At 40.0% G+C, this 15000-nt stretch overlaps 2 protein-coding genes and 1 pseudogene across 4 annotated transcripts in view; 2 read left to right on the top strand and 1 right to left on the bottom strand.

Annotated features, from left to right (window-relative positions):
- The window catches only part of LOC138024267 (single-stranded DNA-binding protein 3-like), a 699715-nt gene that overhangs the window by 130412 nt on the left and 554303 nt on the right, over positions 1 to 15000 (top strand). The gene's annotated exons all lie outside the window — the stretch shown is intronic.
- The window catches only part of LOC138024274 (uncharacterized), an 847896-nt gene that overhangs the window by 701962 nt on the left and 130934 nt on the right, over positions 1 to 15000 (bottom strand). The window lies entirely within an intron of this gene.
- Positions 1 to 15000, top strand: part of LOC138024758 (uncharacterized) — a 36454-nt pseudogene that overhangs the window by 2326 nt on the left and 19128 nt on the right.

The following is a 15000-nucleotide window of genomic DNA, read 5'->3' as shown; positions in this document are numbered from 1 at the left end:
GCGTGCAGGATGATCTCACGCTCGTGGCTTGTGATTTGGCGAAAATTAGAGGCAAAGTCGAGCGCTTTAGATAGCAACTTCTCGGTTATTGAGGGGTAGAACTCACAGACGTCAAAACATATGAACGAGAGCGAGTTCTTGTTTTTTAAGCTGCTAAACCACTTCAGGACGCTGGCGGTGTTTTTCCACTGATTCATTTTTGTGCTGGTGACAATAGAGGCGTTAATGTCGTCTAGGATTTTCTTGCTAATGGCACCAATTTCCGACTTCGATGGATTTATTAGACGACACGTTGGATGGTCGTAAAAATTCGGTTTATGATCCTTTAGCGTAACAAATGCTTCCTTCCTAGCTAATTTTTCAATGCGCTCATGTAACTTTAGTCGTTCAGCTATTTTAGCAGACTTCGCATCAAGTTCCCCCACGAGTTTGTCATTTGATTTTTTGTAGGTTTTTGTGACGTTTTCTTTGAGCAATTTGTCGTAGGAGGAAGGGTTCATGGCATAGAAATTTGTGGTCTTGTCTGCTGGAATAAGGAGGGTATTTGGCCTCTTGATCTTGTTTTTGATGTCCGCGTTCAGTTTACTTTGGAAGCTGCATTTAGTGTCCTTGAATTTGATATTCTGTAAAAGGCGGGTCATATCTTCCTCAAAAGGTAGTAGTTCGTTGATTTGTGGAGGCGAGATTCTGGATTTGAAACCGTATGACAAACAAATGACAAACTCGTGGGGGAACTTGATGCGAAGTCTGCTAAAATAGCTGAACGACTGAAGTTACATCAGCGCATTGAAAAATTAGCTAGGAAGGAAGCATTTGTTACGCTAAAGGATCATAAACCGAATTTTTACGACAATCCTACGTGTCGTCTAATAAACCCATCGAAGTCGGAAATTGGTGCCATTAGCAAGCAAATCCTAGACGACATTAACGCCTCCATTGTCACCAGCACAAAAATGAATCAGTGGAAAAACACCGCCAGCGTCCTGAAGTGGTTTAGCAGCTTAAAAAAACAAATTCGCTCTCGTTCATATGTTTTGACGTCTGTGAGTTCTACCCCTCAATAACCGAGAAGTTGCTATCTAAAGCGCTCGACTTTGCCACGGGAAATGGAGAAGATTAAGAAAGGGATTTACAAAGTCTTCCGTGACAACCACTTGAAGATCACAGTAAAAGCAAACACCACCAAGGTCAACTTCTTAGACGTCACGCTTGACCTCAGAAGTGAGAAATTCTACCCTCACATGAAAGAGGGTAACATCCTATTATATGTCCATAAAGAATCCAACCACCCACCATCCATCCTGAGAAACATTCCCAAATCTATTAACAAAAGACGATCTGAAATATCATCGGATAAAGAAAGCTTCGATAGCGCTAAAGGCGTCTATCAAGAAGCATTTAACAAAAGTGGCTACCACTATAATCTGTCTTTCACGCCGAGCCAGCAACCCCGTTCGCAAAACTCTAGACGAAGAAATATTCTGTGGTTTAACCCGCCGTATAGCAAGAGCGCGGCAACAAACGTCGGGAAATGCTTTCTTTCACTTATCGATAAGCATTTCCCTAAATCTAACACCCTTCATAAAATTTCATAAAAATAATATCTAATCATAACAAAGCTGAACTCAACAAATCGACGCGCACCAATAATGAAAAGAAAAACTGTAATTGCCGGAAACCCTACTCGTGCCCTATGGATGGAGACTGCAACGCGGAAAATGTCATCTACCAGGCTGAAGTCACCACTAACACCACGAAGGAAACCTACATCGGACTTTGTGACACTGCTTTTAAATTAAGATACAGAAACCATACATGTTCTTTTCGTAATGAGCGGTACAAACATGCTACCGAGCTTAGTAAGTACATATGGAGCTTAAAAGATCGGAACATTGCATATGATATTAGATGGCGGAAAGTGAAACAAGCTAGGTCTTATTCGAATGTAACTAAGAGATGCGACTTGTGTCTGTGGGAGAAATTTTTCATATTGCGCAGGCCAGAAATGTCAACTCTCAACAGGAGAAATGAGCTTGTATCGGGTTGTAGACATGCTAGGAAATTGCTCTTGAAAAATGTTTTCACTTAGTTAATGATGAAGATCCCGTGTGACACGTCACTTAACAAACTTAGCATCTATTTTGTATTGTTCTGTATTCTCAAATATCTTTGATTGTAACCGTTTTTTCTGGCAGTTGCCTGAAGATTGCTCCGTATGGAGCATGAAACTCAGAGTAGCGATTAAATGACCAAATAACCTCACTCTTGCATTACCAATTATATATATATATATATATAGCTGATCTTATGGAAACCAGGTCCTTCCCACGCATCTTAATTTGTCTTTAAATTAGACTACAATAGCTGGGACGCTTTTATTTTTTCAGTAACTGGACTCTAACCTTTCCATTGGCAACATCTTTTAATTTAAGAAGTCAGTGGCATTGCCATTTGTCAACTTGTGACTTGGACCTGGAAAAAGAAAAAAAATGCATATGTGTGAGAAAAAGGCTAATATGATCAGCCATTAAGGCTATTAACACCAATAATATGTCTGCTATATTTGCAACTGATCTTTGAAACATCACTAAGGTGACTTCAGAAGTAATGTTTCATATCCCATGGAAGCCACTTTGCCTTACCGAACACGTGGAGATGTGGAGATTTCCTTCAATAAGCCTCCCATAAAGAGGTCTATTGAATTCGTTTGGCCATGGACTATTACCTCATAGTTGTTAGACTTGCATGCGACAAGCCATGGCGCAGCCCCCCTAGGAATGTAAAGCTCGCCGTCAGTGCAACTGCTGCCATATATATATATATATATATATATATATATATATAGTGACACGGTCATCTTAAAGACTGTTGAGCGTAATGGAAGTTCACCATTCATCTTTTTTTGTATTAGTAAGGCATTTAGTAACTGATTGATGTAGTACGAGGCAAACGAGTATTAATACTCAGGGTGGCTTAGTGGTTATCTAGCAGGCCTCCCACCACTGCGAGCCGGGGTTCAATTCTGGCCTCAGCCAGCATGTGGGCTGAGTTTCAGTCGATCTCAACCTGACTCGAGGGTTTTTCTCCGGGTACTCCGGTTTTCCTCCCTCATCAAAATCGACTCACAGCTAATTAACATCTAGCTGTGGTGCTGTGCTCCGACATCAAACATGGGCTGTATAGCGGCAGCCAGAGGCGCCTTTGTATGCTTTCAGCCCGATGTCGTGAGCCGCGCCCTTCGCAATTCAGTCCTCGACTGCAAGTAAGGGTGATTAGCACTAGCAATATTTATTTATTTATATTACTAGCATCAAAGAATTCTCACTGCACCACAAGAGCTCATTTTGTTCTGGGAATTCCGGCTGCAGTTACTCCTATTTTGGTTTGTTATTGTTCAATATAGGGCCTTGATGGGTTTGGTGACAAACAAGAGTTGCAATGAAGGAATGGACAGGATATAATTTTCTTGCCTATATTTGACAGCGTGCAATTCTCACGCCAAATGATATTAAAGAATCGATCGGGCATGTTCTCCTTTCATTTCGTACATTCGTTATCTGGAGTATAGTCTCCGAATATTGCGCGCTAAATGTTGTTAATCAAAACATTTGATGCTTTTTTCAGTCCTTCAAGACGTTCCTGGGAAATTACGACAGACACAGTGAAGTGAAGAACATTCTCTCTGGAGGAGTCTTAGCAAGATGGCTGCGATTCGTTGGAAAAGCAAAACATAATAAGTTTTGCATGAGAGTAGAAGTCTTTGGCATAAAAAAACCCAGGTAAACTTGTGATCCGTATTAACACCCTACTGTTCAAGCGCGGATCCAGGATTTGAAATGGGGGGGGGGGGGGGGGGCGGTGAATTTTTGTAATAATGTAATGGAACCAAAGCCTGGTTGAGGTGCTTGAGGTCTGAGAAAGAAGGAGGGCTCAAAAAGAGGGGGGTGTTAAAATTCACCCATTTCACTTCCCCTGGATCCGCGCCTGCGGTTATCCATTTATGTAAGTTATTGATCAAAAAGCGCAAGAGGTGACTTCAATATTCTTCGAGAGTTAGAAAGTCGGAGCTCTAAACAGAAAATTCAACAACATGTTAACAGTTATTTACCGATCCAGCATTTTTCAAATATTTTACGGTGTATTGTTCCGACTTTGTGTTCCGTTTGAACCTAAAATTAGGGAGCTTACACAAGGACAACGAGGACAGCTACGAGAACGTTGTCTAAAATATAATTTTTTCTATCGTAAAAATTTCACGATTAATAATAATCTCATGAGTTGTTCGACTAGGCAATCGTGAATCAAGATTCCAGAAAGGCATGGATGTTTCGAGAGAAAATTGAAGAGTTTTTGTCGGGTGTCTGCGTTCGCTAAATAACATTAAATTTGGTCAGTTCAAGTCATTGTGTTGACGAGAAGGACGGATACTTGCGGAAATGTAAAACATACGAGATGTGAGGAGCCTTTGTTTTTGTCATTAAACCAATACTTTTGTGGCGTCCTTGCGTAACATCTCTATTAAGTTGGCGGATGAGGACGGGATCATACGGTGCCCTGTAAGAGACATCAAATCCAAAAACTCTACTTATCTAGCACTGTCACTTATTTATCTGGCAGTGTCACTTATTATCTAGCACTGTCACTTATTATCTGGCACTGTCACTTATTTATCTAGCACTGCTACTTATAATCTAGCACTGTCACTTAATTATCTAGCACTGCTACTTATTGTCTGGTACTGTCACTTATTTTTATAGCACTACTACTTATAATCTAGCACTGTCACTTAATTATCTAGCACTGCTACTTATTATCTGGCACCGTCACTTATTTATCTAGCACTGCTACTTATTATCTAGGCCTAATTAGTTCTAAGGTTAGCTTTTATGTGCTAGATAGTAAGTAGCAGTGCTAGATCGTAAGTGGCAGTGCTAGATAGTAAGTAGTATCTGTGACGAGTATAATACGTTCTGGAGGGAGGGGAGTCCAAATTGCTAAAAACAAAACTCACTGAGCAATCTGGGACTCCCCTCCCTCCATGGGGACACATATTCCCCTCGTCACCAGGCGTCCCGAGTTCAGTGCCATTTTGAATTGGACACTTTGTGAGGACAACGCTTTCTGGCCGCCATTTTAGCAGGTTAACTTACACGTTTTACGGAGTCTGGTGGCTTCGCGTTGCTACCTGGAGATGCTTCAGTGGATTCATGGTATAGAAAATTCATGTTCCACGAACCTAGCGTGTGCATTTAGCGACTGGATTCGATTTTCACGAAAATCGTGCTTGTTTTGGGTCGATCGGAGTCCCTACGCTGGCTTCCGTCTCCTACCTTGTCACTATACTATGAAGGAAGGTGCACGGGGACCATGGTAAGTTTCATCGATTTTTATTTCCATTTTCTTGCAAATTTCCAGACCTAAACTTCGCCTCATATGTTCTCTATATTTACCTATGTAGCACAAACAGTGAGCCTGGGTTACCTGTGATCAGACATTCTATTCTCATAGTTCAATTGTGCAATAGGCCTTTTGCAACAAACGATCACATGGTACAAAATGCGCCACGCTGGAGGGCAAGCTCATTATTATTCCCCCACTGGGACATTACGACAAAGGCAAGTCAAGCTTGACTGGTTCAGGTCTCTTTCTTTTAATTTCCTAGTGGGGTAATATTACTGAGCTTGCCCTCCAGCATGGCGCATTTTGTTCCATGTGATCGTTTGTTGCAAAAGGCCTATTTTGTGCTTGGAGTAGGTTAAAAAAAAAACAAAAAACAATACTACCTTGAAAAAAAAAAAATATATATATATATATGTGCTGGTAAATCAAGAAATTAGTTTGGACAGTCTTTCTCAGATTGTTACTCTTAAAGTAACTCTTACATAGCGTCTATTGTATTTTTTGAAAATAAATTTTTAACAGAAAACCTTGCCCTGAAAAAGCCCACCGCACAGTCTTCCACACACAACATTTCCAGTGGATCAGGAAACGCAGTGGACGGGAATCGCAATCCGCTGTTTGACGCGAATGGTAATTGTGCCCTCACGAATGAAGAAAATCCCAGCTGGTGGAGAGTGGACCTGGGCGCTAATAATGTGCCCGTTGCTGATATTTTCATTGTCAACAGACTGTATCCGACATCTAAAATCAGTGACGTTCCGTACAACATCACAGTAGGTAAGAAGGAGAGACTTTCAATGCCATTAAAAGTCCAAAGTTATCTCTTTTTTTACATTTTTGCTTTCTTTTGTTTTTAAGTGGGGATTCAAAAAAGAAAGGGATATTTTTCAAGGACCTTTTGAAATATGCGTTTTTGAGATTTCCAAAGAGAAGTTTACTAAACAGTTATAATTTGTTTCCATCATGCGACTAAGTCTAATAGCCACCTCCAGGACTCTTTAGCTTGGTATAATGATGAGAAAGCTTCATTACATTATTTTTTCCTTGTTTTAAACAAAGAATCACAAGCATAAAGAAACGTAGTGAGTCAGTTAAGGTTATTCAGAATAAACAAAGAGCTAACCATTCTGAGTGGATCCTCTCTGACTCGTGATGTTAGCAGACTGAAAGACATAATAAACTTTATTTTCCCTTGCAGATTGTTAATGCCATTATGATTCAAGAGCCCGATATTATGAAAGTCGTTTCACCATCTGTTAATTGTGTAAATTCTAATATCGAATCCCCTCACCCTTTTTGTTTTCAGGTGATAACGTAGTTGTCAGAAGAAATCCTGGATGCCAAGGCTGGTGTAAATTCAAAGACTTTATTGGGACATGCGTGTGTTATCAAAATCCATTGAGAACTGGCAGATACGTTGGTATTCGTACCACAGGAGGGCGAAAGATACTCTCGCTATGTGAAGTGGAGGTTTACTCGCGAGGTAAATTTACCATTTTAATCCCTCGACAGATTGTAAGACAATAAATCAGTAAATGTGCAATTAGTTAGTGAATGACGTAATGAAGAGATTCACCAGTGTAAACGTACACAAAAAAATGTTGGTGGATCAAATTATGAGTCTGTAGAAATCTTTAGTTTGTGGAAATAGACAGTAGGCAGTGAGATGGCATCTTAAATATTTGAAAGAAAAAATAAATACAGGCGAAATCCATTTTACAGGCCGGTCCGAATTTCCGATTTCCCCATTTCGAGACTGAAATTTTGCTCATTTTAGATACGTACCATGAAGAGTGTTATTTATGGGATACCCGCTTACAAAATGTTCCTTTTTATCGTCGAAGAGAATATTGCGCAGGGAAAGCCAACGAAGCAGATTGGACCCCATGCGAGCGGGCCTAGCGACAGAGCTGTGGACGGCGACACAAACTTACAGATATGTTCAGATATCGCTCAGCAAGTTGCAAATCCATGGTGGAGAGTGGACTTAAAACAAGCAGAACTTGTGAATGAGGTGTACATTGCCACCCGACAAGAACTGAGTTCATTTGAGATCAGAGTGGGTAAGTGAGATTTTGGCTTGATGTAAGGTATTGGCGATTTTTGCCTATTTCTTAGTCACGAATGAAAGGAAAAGAGCATAACAAATAGACCTCAATTACTTAAGGATCCGTTTGCGACAACGTCACTGCCACCGTTTCCTTGTTCACGCAACGCAAAGCCGACGAAATTGAACATTTTACAGTTGTTTGCTCAGCGACCTCCAGTAGCCTTTGAAAGGCTACGAGGCTGCCGGTAACCTTGTATTGATACAGACCTCACTGCTTTTATGATGTAAATGGTGTTGTTGTAATTCTAATTAGTCTACATTAACATCAGAAAAGCAGAAAGGTCTGTATCAAAACAGGGTCACCGGCAGCCATGCTTCCATTCTTGGCCCAGATAACTTAGCTATAACTGTAAAATAGTCTATAGACAAACCTCTAAGAAAACCGATATTCTCATGGTCTTGAAGATCTTTTCGATTACCCCTAATCGTTTTCATCGTACAATGAGCATCAAGTGTCCGGGAATTACGCTGACTAGACGTTGGACAAGCTAGAAAACTGCAAAACTATCATAGTTTGTTCTAGTTATTCAAAGAACAGTACGATTGGAAATTTACGTCATTGTTGACCAGAGAACGTCAAAGAAATGTTCTGAATGTGTAGAGTGCGAGGAGCCATTGTAAATTTTGAATTCGTTAAATATCTACGTCGTTGTTGGGCAAGGTTAAAAATGGAGCCAACGTACCGTCATGTTAAAACCAGAGATTGCGATACGTCAAAGTAAAGATCTTAAAGACATTTACTATAATAGCATCTCCGAAGATCTATTTTGCTCTTTGAAGAAATTGCGAAAATGAGCTTTTCCTTGAAACGCTATTTTTAAGAGTAATTTAATTGCGAAATTTACAGAGAACGTCACTCGACAAAAAACATTAATGAGCCAAAGGACCATCGCGTTAGATTTCAACTTTTGTACATTTCTTCTTTCCCCTTTTTTGAAAATCTACAACGTGAAATGGCGAAATTTTAGATCTCATGGAAAACATAGCACAAGCCAACAAATTTGGAATTTCTTCCTTAATGTGGTGATTAAGTTGATGAGCTCTTTGGTTTGTTGAAAACATCAGCGCAACAGAACAAATCCTTAGCCGCCCCACACTAAGCGAGTTTTTTCGGGGGAAAGAAAAATCTCCACCTGTCGGCTAGTGTGCGATAAATTGAGAGGAGTCTTCGACAAGATCGGGGCTTGTCGGTCGATGATCTCAAAATGTCTTGTCGAGCCTTGTCGGCTAGTGTGCGGTCCACCAAGACAATTTGTTGGGCGTTGCGTGCGTCGCAACCAATAAACCATTTTCGAACTATCAAATATTCAGCTTGATATTGAGGCAGTGAGGACAAAAGCTATAGAAACACGTTGGAATGAATGCTAAAAATATTTGCACATCATCCACTTTCCTAGCCTTTGTCTTTGTCCTGTAAACCTCTCTTTCAAACTGAATTTTAATATATCGAAACATAGTTAATGGACGGGAATGGTTATGAAACCCGACAGCTTTCTTTGTTGTAGGTTTTTGTTCACTTTTTTGGCTTTGACTGTGCATAAAACACAATAGTTGTTTACTCCGTACTGAGGAACTAACCAATAGAAACGTGTTAGTTGCGTAATTCATGCATAGTGTATGAGCGCAAAATAAAAGATTGTGCACGGTCGTGGACTTTCCAACCTAAATCTTGGCATCTTCGTTCTTTCCTTTGATGTTTGCCGAGCTTCCAAACCAGTCCCCTTTATTAACTATGATCGAAAAAAAGGCGCATTTGGAAGTGTCAATGAGTCACGTGGCCAAGCGTCTTTTCCAACATGGCTGAGATAAACAAAGCAAGTTTCAATAGCCCACTTTCGATATATTAAAATTCAGTCCTGATAAAAAGCCATCATCTTGACGGTCTGGGAAATAAACTCATACAAATCCTTATATTTATTCCCCAGAGCCTCGAGATGGTGCCTTTTGTTTAGGTTTGAATTTAATATACTGAAAGTCGCCGCGTCGGTTGAATAGGTGTCATCTTGATTTTTGGATGAGTTTGGCCCAAGTGTCGGCGTCGTTAGCGGCGACAAAAAATCAGCTAGTGTGCGGCAGGCTGGCGACCTAACAAATTTTAAGCCGATTTACCAAGATAAGAAATCTACAGTTATATCTGAGAAGCCGACTTTTTATTATGTTTTGAGGACCGAGAGAAAATGGCAACATATTCGCAAAGATTCACGCATTTGAAACTCCGGACAACAAGATTTATGACTCCTGGAAAGTCTGCGGGGCTCTAAAGAAAGGTAGAGCGGGGGAGCTATTCCGGTTTCTGTCTCATTTGAGGTCTGGTTAGCACTAACTAATGGTGGTTAATTAGCATACTTTTCAGTGTAGGACTGAGGGTTTACCTCACGTCTCCTCTTCGGGCTTAGTGGTTATTAATGGTTTAATCAAAGGATGTCTGACATGTTTGGTTTTCATTACATTATCTACCTCCACGTGGCCTGTACCTATGATAACAGCGTCTTCTTCCTTTAGTCGGCAGATTAATGCCAAGTTGCCAATGTAATAATGTTATGCAGTGGTGTTTGTAGTTTTGACTATACCTGGATCTCCAGTCAGCCCATACTGCCTTCTAATATTCCTCAGCAAGTTCCATAATGACCTTATGAATTTATATGTATATTTCCTATTTATATTTATACTAATGTTTATTATAATGATCCTTATCATTGCCATTATTATTGTCACCGTTGTCGTTATCACCAAGGAACATGACATAAGACACAAAAGGGTAAATTTTTTAATTAAAAATGTGGAATGAGGAATACAAAGTGAGTTACCTTTGTTCATTAGGCCCACCATCCAGTGATGATGGTATAAACAATCCTCTGTGTGGCAGTGATCTCAGCGTTCCTCAAGAAAAAGGTGTACTATTCTTCTGTCGTCCCAGTTTGTTCGGACAGTACGTTACCATCAGAGTAAGAGGCTCAAACCCCGTGGGACTCAGTCTATGTGAAGTTGAGGTCTATTCTGCAAGAAGAGGTGCCGATCGAATTTGTGATGCGTTTTTATCCATAAAAGTTAATCGGGTGCTACAGTTCCGTTGGCCGCATTGGTATCATGATAATAACTTCTTACTAACCGAGGGTGAGGGCCGTAGTGGGGAATATTGGCCCGAGGTCGTGGCAGTCCGGACCGTGCGCAGCTCGGTCCGTACAAAAACGACCGAGGGCCAATATTCCCCAGTACGGCTCGAGCTAGGCTGGTTAGTAAATAGTTTATCACATGACTTTTTAATTACCTTTTGCTTTGTTTTTGCAAGCCCGTAATCGGCTCGTGGGCATTACGGGAGAATAATGCCCTACAATTAAGTCACAATTAGCCAATCAGAGGGCGCGTTATATCGGCTACAAACACAGACCATATAATAAATACCTTTTACTAACCGAGTTCCAAGGCTGTACTGTAAATTACGGCCCGCGTTTTTCCCCTTAAATTTATGGCCCAAGCGCGAAGTGCGACCTCAGGGAAACATTACAACCCCCAAATGACCAGCAGCAGTTGCTTCATAGCTCAGTTGATTAGAGCGTCAACTTCAGAACAATTTTCGTGCTATCTCGTTTAAGCCTGTAATTTCTGGATTGTAGTTTCTGCTAAGCTATTGGTGATCCTCATCAAATGTATGGTTGGCCGGGTCACATTGCTTCCATGATTTGCACGCTAACGGGAGTTCAAACGTAATGTTTGACGAAATGACTATTCCTAAATGTCTCCAATAAATCTCTTTCCAGGGCGGCAATATTCATAAATTATGGCTAAAAGGAATAGACCTTTTTCGCTTGTATATTTTGTTTTCCCAATACAGATTATGTGATAATACTCAGGAGGTTTGGTCCTTTCTTTTGTTCATGAAAAAGAGTGTATGCAAGCATGAATATGTCTGCATGCACTCTTTTTAATGAACAAAACAAAGGACCAATCCGCCTGAGTATTATCACATGATTTGTATTGGGAAAACAAAATGTACAAGCGAAAAAGGACTATTTAGTGCTTAAAGAAATCACAGAAATTTGGTCGCGCGGCCTCATGTTTGATTCCTTGTCTTTCTGAATCCTCATTACTCACTTTATCACATTTGCACATTTTTAAACATAATATTTTATCTTTTCCGAATGATGCTGTCAATTGTTTTTGGGTACAGTTTATAACAAACTGTGAACAAGAAAAGGAAAAGAAAAGAACAAGAAAAAAGAAAACAAACAAATAAAAAAGATTTTACTGTTACGAATTTAAGGGGAACATAGTTACTTGGTATAGCTAACGAATATGGGAGCTGAAACGTAACATATTTGCATAATTTATCAATTGTTTTAAGTGTAAAAATTATTGTTTTTTCTTTGTTTTTTTTTTTTGCTGTAAGCCTGCCAAATGCAAGGTATTGGTATAAGCAGCAGTTTGGCTTTTCCAAGCGACCGCTTCTGGGCCTCGTCATCACGTCCTGGTTTCGATCACCCAGCACTGATAACAATGCAAGTGACGTTGTACAAATCGATCTGAATGGCAAATTCTTTATCTGCGCTGTAGCTACTCAAGGAGCTCCATATGGCCTAGGTCGTTACTGGACAACATCGTACAAATTGCTGTTTTCACTAAATGGTACAGAATGGCTCACGTACGAAGAAAATGGTAGCGACAAGGTTGGTATGGCTATTACCAACTATAGGATTCAATTTGCATTTGCCCGTTTTCAGTCATTTTGGCCATATAACAAAATATGACAATCTCCTGATGATATTCATAGGTGCACTGGTTGCCACAGAAAAAGAAGAAATTCCTTCGAAAAATGTTAGGCCGCGTGCTGCAAGCAGTTGCAAAAAGAGTTGAGACACTCACTGTTGATAACCGTACAATGCGTGTCATTCAAGTCAGCGCATGTCCAATCCCCCTCCCTTCCCCCCCCCCCCCCCAAGCAAAGTTATTTCCATTTCCACTTGGCACTCAGACTAAAGGGTATCAACATTGAAAAAGGGGAGGGGCGTTCAGCCTTTTCTTATGAACTAGAAGAGGGGTTTTAAGAAGAAGAGATGGATTTTCGGACCATCCAGTGTCTCAACCTTTTTGCAATTGCTTGTAGTACTACCGCTTAAATAGCTTTTTCATGAAAAAAAGTCACAACATATTTACAAATGGCTTTACAAGTTAATTGTCTCATCAAAGTTTAAAATATTAATATGAAATAATATGGAGAAGACATCAGTTAATAACAAAAAGATCTCTTGAAACGCTCATTTTTTTGACGACTGGAAATATAAAATTATGACCCCGCTCCCTGATAACTTATAAAGTACAGTACATCAGTAAATGACATGGGAGTTATCCTCAGTAATTATTTTGCACAGCTTGCTGTCCCGGTTTTACTTATAAACTTGTCTATCTGATCAACATATTTGATATTTGCTTTGATAAGCCGCTCCCCTATTCCTCTCTGCCCATTTCTTTACGCTGTTGACTTTAACAGTAGATTGATGTCGATTCCCATGTAAGGGCACACTACGAGCAAGATTATCGGCATATTTAACTAATAAATTGCGCTCTGGGTGGACACGTCTTATATTATTTACCATACCAGAACAGAACCGGACCAAATGAGTAAATGTTACCAACATTGAAGTTATATCTTTTGGATTTTATTGACATAAGAAAATAATGCCAGCTTCCTTTGCTATTACAGATTTTCCCAGGGAACTCTAACAGAAAGGAGATCATAAAACATAATCTTGCGACACTCACCATGGCAAGATTTATCAGGTTCCAGCCAGTTGAATTTCATAATCGCAAGGCGCTAGGAGTTGAGGTGCATGGCGTTCCTGTGCCCACAGGTAGTATTATTCTTTATAATAAGTAAGCTGCGGCTGACAGGCAGAAAAGGAGCAGAAATGCAATAAGTTTCATTGGGCAAATTTTAGACAGTGGTTAGTGTTGCTGTCTGCAGTAGAGACAAACATTAACGAGGAATGCAAGGAAAGTCATTGTGACCGTAACAAAAAGTCTCATCTCATGTTTTACAACTTAGTAAGGTTTCAAACTTGACCAGTATACAAACCGTATCCAAGACAAGATATAAAAAAAATCACTTACTGAGATGACCTCTTCAATACCTTACCTTACATTTGACGATTTAAAAATACACGCCGGACACGTAAAACGTGAGTGTTTTCTCAGTAAACGTATCTTTTGTAGCTTTCAAATTTTGCTGCCGTTACCTCTCTCATAGCCTCAACCTGTGCTAATGAGCTAACCGACAGGTGTCACAAAGAGGTTTCTGTGCGAGAGGAGTAGACCCATTTCCCCTGAAAATGTCATGAAAGGCAATTGAGTTAATAGAGAGTTGTCCAATACACCCAAACTGAGTCGATTCGACCCAGCAGCTCTGATTGGACTCTATTCAAGTTTATTCGCCTTGTGCGATGCTCGAGATATTTTGTATGTGGGAGTATTAGGTAAATCAGGAAATGTTAATGATTCTATTCGAATCGATTGAATTGTTCGGTTCGACCGAAGTGAACAATTTGACCAAATGAAAACTCGATTCGGAGAAATGGTCGGTTGGGAGTTACAGGGTATGTTATGGTATAGTATACTTTATTTAAATCCAGAAGACACGCTAGCCCCAACAACATTAAGCTGGTTTACATGGAGGGCGTGTTTTTACAAATACATTATATAAAAATGCAAGTATATAAATGTAAATATCTGTATATTAAAAAGAAACTGCAAGATAACATATATGGATAAAATTACTTCAATCTGCTTAAGAAGCTGAGACTAACGATACTTTTAGTGAATCCACCAATTGAGCTTCATTTAAAAGTAGGCCCCAACTCATAGGACCACTGTATTTAAAACTTCTTCTTGGAAATTCTCTCTTCGGTTTAGGAAGTGTCAGATCAGTTGCACTATTTCGCATGTGGAAGTTCGCCTGACCGGTATTCCTTCTGACGAAAGAGTTCCTTAGGTTGGGTGCGGAGTCATCATTCAATACTTTGTTCATCAAAGTTCATTTAGCACGGAGCCGTCTCTTTTCCAGGGTATCTCAGGTTAAAGTCGGCAGAACGAATATCATAACTGGCACTAGTACGCATTCTGGCAGCACGAGATTGAAATCTCTGAAGCTTATCCTTTAATAACGTACCACAGTTGTCCCATAAATGAGCACCATAATCAAAATATGGTCGTACGGTCGTACTAGTCTCTTATACACCTCAAGTTAACACTAATGTCTAGAAATGCACACAATAACAAAATTGGCAAAATAACAAAATATCGCCGACAGTTTGACGATTTTGGCAAATATGGCGATTTTGGCGAAATTTTGTCAAATGGCCAAATGTATGTAAATCAGTTCCATACATGGTGGCCAGCCATGTTGGCGAATCTGGCGAATACGTCGATTTCGGCGAATATGGCGATTTTGGCGAATTCTTGTCAAATTGCCAAATGTATGTAAATCAGTTCAATACTCC

The sequence above is a fragment of the Montipora capricornis genome, chromosome 11, assembly GCF_036669925.1.
Source record: "Montipora capricornis isolate CH-2021 chromosome 11, ASM3666992v2, whole genome shotgun sequence".
Classification (NCBI taxonomy): Eukaryota; Metazoa; Cnidaria; class Anthozoa; order Scleractinia; family Acroporidae; genus Montipora; species Montipora capricornis.
This window is presented reverse-complemented; position numbering and strand designations above follow the sequence as displayed.